At 45.5% G+C, this 6668-nt stretch overlaps 1 protein-coding gene across 2 annotated transcripts in view; it reads right to left on the minus strand.

The window, feature by feature from the left end:
- Window positions 1-6668, minus strand: part of CUX1 (cut-like homeobox 1) — a 372075-nt gene that overhangs the window by 134920 nt on the left and 230487 nt on the right. The gene's annotated exons all lie outside the window — the stretch shown is intronic.

Raw genomic sequence — 6668 nt, forward strand, 5'->3', positions numbered from 1 at the left:
CAGCTGGGGAAAGATAAATATCATATGACCTCACTCATTTGTGGAATATAATGAACAACATAAACTGATGAACAAAAACAGATCCAGAGAGAGAGAAGCATTGAGCAGACTGTCAAACCTCAGAGGGAAGGTAGGGGAGGGTGGGAGTAAAGGGGAGAGATCAACCAAAGGATTGTATGCATGCATATAAGCCTAACCAATGGACACAGACACCAGGGGGGTGAGGGCATGAGTGTGTGTGTGTGTGGGGGGGATGGGCAATGAGGGATAAGGACAGATATGTAATACCTTAGTCAATAAAGAGAAAAAGAAATTAAAAAATATTTTAGAATTTTCTAAATTCTATATACTAAACATGACATTTTGAATTAAAAATAATAAATGTCATATAAAGTCTTCATTGATTTGGGGCAATTCCATGGCAAGGACAGTTTCTCACTTCTGTCAGTCTTCCTGCCTCCCTGCAAAAGGGCCCAACTGGTCAGTGTGTGCCCTTTGCCACTTTGGGAGCAAAGGAGAAGAGGTGCTGCGTCACGATGACCCGCGGGGCCACGGCCCTCAGCAGCAGCCAGGTCCCCGTGGTGAGTCAGAAACACATGGCTTCTGGAGGAATTTCACTGGGGGCAGAAGGTGGCGTGAACATTCCAGGCCGGGCCTCCATCACAATTCTTACTTCTTAAAGCACTTTAAAGGTTCAGATGGCTCCTGCTTTCTTCTTAGAAGACAACAGCTTCCTTGGTTTTCCCTTCTAGAGCGCACACAGCCCCACTGGTCATTCACCTCAGCTGTACCCCTGATCCACCTGTCTTCACAGCAAAGGCTGATTTATTAAGTCAACAAGAACAGATGATGTACCAGCAACCATGCTAATGTGCATGTGGTGGTACAGAGAATAAGACAGGATCCTCCTGAGGAAGTTCAGCTAGCATTTGGCCACACGATGCAGTCTGCAGGAACCCTCCCATTCTCTCACAGACCCCCACAGTCTGGGAAGCAAGAAGGCATACATTTTAATGGCCATTTTACAGATCACTAGATGTGCGATGATCTTCTACAAATTCATGTTTTCTTCCAACAGCCCCTTTATCCATTTCCTTTAGCTTCAAACTGTGAGTTCCCCAAGATTTATCTTTATAGTGAATCAGAAAAAGTTTGAGGATCTCTAAAAAAAGCAAAACTTTTATAGAACCATGCCAAATTCAGGTGACAGTCCATGAAGAATGCTTTTCTCTACAATACCCTCTTCAAGGGTGCTAGATGAATATGACTGTTATCTCGATGTTCATAAACATGTTTATGCCCACACATATAGGACAGCTACATATGCATGTGGTTTCGTGTGCAGAGCCTGTGTCCATGTGCATATCACATCTGTAACTACCCTGCTCCCTTTACTCTGCAGTTCTAGCACTATTGCAATGTGGGCTTTTTAGCAAGAGTAGCTGAAGGGAGGAGTAAAGGTTTCCGAATTTCATGCATGTCATTAATTTCTAGACCTGTGTGGAGTCCACAGAACAGGTAAAGAATCCTTGGCACTCAGAGGAATTTCTACCTGGATTTGAAAATATAAAGCCACCCCCTTCTTTCTGTACAGCCCCCTGGACTAGAGAAAACTCCAGATCAGGGCTGCGTTGCTTAGAGAAAACAAAACAGCTGCCGTCAGTGCAAAAGTCAAGGAAAGCCTTTTAGGGCTCACCCAGGCTCCGGATTTTAGGTGTGGAGCACAATACTTGTACAGGGGGAAAATCCCAGGAATTTTACAAAATGCACACCACTCTTTTGGAGATAAAATATAGAAGAAAAAGTCATCAAGTGTTCCCTCTCTGATCTGCTTCAGTTCTAAGGTTTAGGGACAGTAGGTTCTTTATTCAAGCCTATGCCCTGGAAACCATAAAAGTACCTGCTTCACTATTTTTAGGGAAATTAATCTAGCCAGGATAATTACAGCAACCCATACTGGAAATTGATGACTAATCAAAAGGACAGGAAATAGAAAATTTCACATTCTTAAAGGTACAGCAGAAAGACTCCACTTCTGGACAGTGAAGTTGGTCTTTCAAATACAATTAGGGGGAGCAAAATTGGACTAGCCACACCAGTGGTTCTCAACCTTCTGGCCCTTTAAATACAGTTCCTCATGTTGTGACCCAACCATAAAATTATTTTCGTTGCTCCTTCATAACTATAATGCTGCTACTGTTATGAACTGTAATGTAAATATCTGATACGCAGGATGGTCTTAGGCGACCCCTGTGAAAGGGTCGTTCAACCGCCAAAGGGGTCGCGACCCACAGGTTGAGAACTGCTGGTTTAGAGGATTATCAAAATAGTGTGCGAGTCTCAGGTTTCGTCACCCGGGCTCTATCAGGCCCAGTTGCCTAAGTCTTGCATGTGGAGCTGTAAAAAGATAAATAAAAGAGAAATCAGTCTGCTAAGGTAGATGCAATGGGGCTTGTGGGATAGCGACAGAGAACTTAAACCCTTCAGGGAGCCTGTCACACAGGCAACACTGCTCCCATGAGGAGGCAGCACCACAAGGGTCCTTACAGGCCACCGTGTAGTGTGCCAACAGCACTGCATTTCGAGTCCAAAGGACTAGATCTGGGGCCTGACTGCATGTCTTGTTTCCCTATCCATGCAGTGAGCACAATAAAAGCTTTCTCAATGACTGTTGGAAAAAGTAAATAAGACACCCTGTTCGAAACCACCGTGAAAAGTCCAGGTGATCTGTATGCAGGGAAGGCACCTGCCCCACCTCCATTCTTTGACACACTGGTGGCATCTCCCTTCTGGGAGTCCTGTCTTGAGCTGTTGGGTTTGTCACCTTTTCAAATCGTGTTTCAGGTCCTCCAGGCCCCACTGATGGGCATGGAATCCCCCATCTCCACAATGCAGGCACAGGCTCCCCGAAACAATTTCAGTAAAACTGTAAGCCAAGCGCAAATGGGAAAGTTTTCTGCTTTCTCAGAGCATATTGTATATTGTGATAAAATACTGGTTATATACTTGAAATAAAGAAAACACTATAAAATTAACCAAAGTGAAGTTCCTCATAAATGTCTCCTTTGTAATGTAGTATGTAAGTACATGCATATACAATGTAGCTCTTTTTAAAAAGCATATAGGCAAGGAATATAACATGAGTTACCTTAAGAAACATAAATTTTGCTGGCAGGAAAGGTTTGGGAGGTGCAAATTCTCCTAAGACTAACATTAGCTATAAAAAAATGTAGTATTTCAGTGCAATTCAATATTTTCTTTCATCAGAGGCTCAGAGCCGCAGCCCACAAGTTAAGAGGAATGTAGTAAGCTGACTGTGTGTGTTACAACTGAAGCTCCTTTTGCAACCAGGATTCTAGGAGACAGAGCAAAGAGGTGGCCATGGACTTGAGCTGAAATGGGAATTCCTGCACTTTTGCTCAGAATGCTAGTATCTTGGCTGGGAGAGCTGCATTCCTTCTGCAGTTGCAGCAGCAACCTAAGTCTAAGAACCAGTGAACAGCTGTGAAAGACAGGCACAGAGACGAGGGCCTGGGTGATGGCGCCAGGCCTCTCTCCACCTCCAAGTCCACCCGGAACCATTCCACACCACTCTGCTTTGCTAGAATCTCCAAGCTAAAGTCATTAGGTACTAATTCTCCATTTGCTGAGAGAAGTGGGAAGATCTGTACACAGGGCGACCACCTGAGAAGGAGGAGGTACCTTTTTAACTAAAAATAAAGGGGGCGAGGGCAGAGAAATAATTCATTTATTTAACCCAGAAATGGTTATAATCTGAAACCCTGCAAACCCATTACACAACAACTGTTCTGGCAAACGCCGCTATGTTCCAACAAATATTAAACTGTGCTTGCCATTTGTCTAAGGAATCTTGCATTAATAAACATGAAGAAGAACACTTTTACCTCCCACTCTCAATGACAGGACCAAACAAAGACCAGCTGTATTCATCAATGGGTCCTTGTTCTGCACATAAAGGCTAATTACATTTTGCTTCAAGCCTACACATGGAAAACTTTACTGCTGTGGTGGCCGTCAGTCAGCCCGTGCTGTCCCAGCTGACGCAGGGTGATGGCTGTACACAATAAACAGGGGTCCGGGAACAGCCCTGGTGCCTTCGACCTGCAGGCTTCTTTACAAAATGGGGGTGAGGGATGGTCACGCCAGTGACATCTTCTAGCAACACAGAGGCAGAGGCAACACATGCTCTTTAAATCTCATGGTACGATGATGCCAGCAAGGTCAGTCTTCTCCAAGGTCTGCTAATTTCAGAAAAGCTCCCCAAGCCCTCCTGCAAGTTTGCTAGGAATAGCTTCTACGGCTGATGGTGCTGTCACTGTGTGCTAGGTGCTGCACACACACCTTTTCATTACTCGTCACAACCGCCCCATGCCTTGACTACTATTATACCCATTGTACAGGTGAGAAAAGAGAGATGTAAAGGTCATACAGGGAGAGTGAGTAGTGGCCCTGTGTGAACCACTCCCAGGTCAGTGTTCTCAAAGCCCACATTCCCCTATGTCTCCCCAACCCCCTTCCTATGTTTTCTGTCAACAAATACATAAGAATCGTTCCTTTCCAAGAGATACAATGAATTGTTCTGAAATGTTTTAAGACCATTTGTGAAAAGATTTGCCCCTGGAGGGCTTATATTCATATGTATTAAAGAAAAACTGTCTACTCTAATAAAATACACATAGGTTGGGGCTGAAGCAGATGATACAGTGACAAACCTTTCCCAGAAAACAGAAGGGGAGAGGAATGCAGAGGGGGAAGCTTCACATGGGATTTCCAAGACTGAAGCAATTGCCTCCAAAGTTAAAAGAAAGTAGCAATTATTATCTCAGTCCATTCTCTACATTTTTTGTGGATTACTTACTCTGGGAACCATCTACAGTAAGTGTTTGCCCCCAGGCTGCCTTTTGTTAGTAGTTGTCCATCTCTGATTTGGGAAATGCGGGGTCCCTGTGTGAGCCCAAGTCCAACCCTCAGCACCCATCGTGCCCACCTTGACCCTGCAGAGAAGCCATTCAGGACTTCGGGATGGTCCTCCAAAGAGCAACCTTGCTGGCCTGTTTTCACAAACTACCTCCTTTGGCCTCCAGGAGCTCCTCATCTAGACTCATCTTTCAACCTCAAATCACATGTCACTCCCTCAGGAAGGCTTCCTTGACAATTCTTTCCTTTCGCTCTAGCTGGGCCTGTGCTGGGGACACTTGCCATTCTCATTTCCAGTTCCCTTTCCCCCATCTCCCAGGGGCTGCCCTCTGGCTTCTAAATTTGCCACAAGGATTCCTGGCAGGGAAAGGAAGGAAGGTACGTCCACGGGGTGCTGGGGCCACTCCAGATTTCTCAACCCTCCCAAAGGCCACCAGTTCCTCTCAAGGTGGTCACTTCAAACCTGGGCATGGCAGACTCCAGCCAGTGCTCACTACGGATGCTACATTCTCTCTATGTCTCTCTCTCTCCCCCCTCCTGGCCCAAGCCACAGCGAAGAGTCCAGCTTTAAACTCTCTCTGATTACCCTAGTTGGAGTGTGCTGCCTTGTCTTCTGCAGAGACCCTGACTGGCACAGGTGCCCGTCATAATTAATGTTCCTTCTATTACAGCAGTGATCACACTGTATTGCAATGGCTTTTCTCTCTCCTGAGCCTTTTATCCCAGGCTTTCCAGAGCCCAGCACTGGTCTAGGCACAAAGGAGGCCTCCAGGAATGTCTGCTGGACTAATGAGTGGACCTGTTATTTTTGAGTCACGCATATTGTGTTTCTGTCAGGCTTGTTCTCTCCACGTGCACATGTGCATACACACCCTGCCTCCCTATTCATCATTGGAGAATTTCCTGCTATGATCACAGGAGGAACACACACAGGAGCACCCATGACCCTGTCAGCAGTTTGTGACAACAGCTAGTCCCAAAGCAAAGTATTTTCATGATGAGCAATTGATCCCCATACATTGTGATACAGTTTTCTGGTTCTGGTTGAGAGAAGTATTAGCCTGGCCTATAGTGAGTCCTGAAGAGGATGGGGACAGGGGCTATGACATCCCTACTCTGATTCTGTCTCCCAGTCACTTCCCCAGCCACCATGTTCCCTACCCAGAGAAGATGAAAACCTTAGAGCAGAAGGAAATTTAAGTCCTTACTGGATGACTGTTCTCTGTTTCAACCTCAGTCCCTAAAACAAACCAATCAGGTGGATACAAATTTTCCATGCAGCCTTTTGGAAGCAAAGATGAATCTAAACCAGGGACAGTATCCCTGCAGGCCCTCTACTGGGAATTGAGCCTGTAACCCTGCATGTGCCCTGACTGGGAATCAAACTGGCAGTCTCAGTACACGGGATGACACCCAACCAATTGAGCCACACCAGCCAAGGCTGGAAGTTGAACTTTTCTAACGCTCTCAAAGCAATGTTTTTCAAAATGGTTTATAACTGAGATCCACAGGAGTAACTATGTTTTACATTTTGATCCTGGGAGTAGGGTGGCACTAAATAGTGCCTGTGTGAGTGAGCACAGCAGAACTTTCTTTCCAGAAAGTTTCAGGTGGTAGGATTGTTCTGAGAGCACCAGAGCTTGGGTATTAAACTGACACAAGCAACTCATGGGAATGACACTGCATTCCTTACAGCAGTTCCAGAGGCCAAGCACTTTGAAACCCTGAAC

Source organism: Myotis davidii, unplaced genomic scaffold, assembly GCF_000327345.1.
Source record: "Myotis davidii unplaced genomic scaffold, ASM32734v1 scaffold726, whole genome shotgun sequence".
In the NCBI taxonomy this organism is placed as follows: Eukaryota; Metazoa; Chordata; class Mammalia; order Chiroptera; family Vespertilionidae; genus Myotis; species Myotis davidii.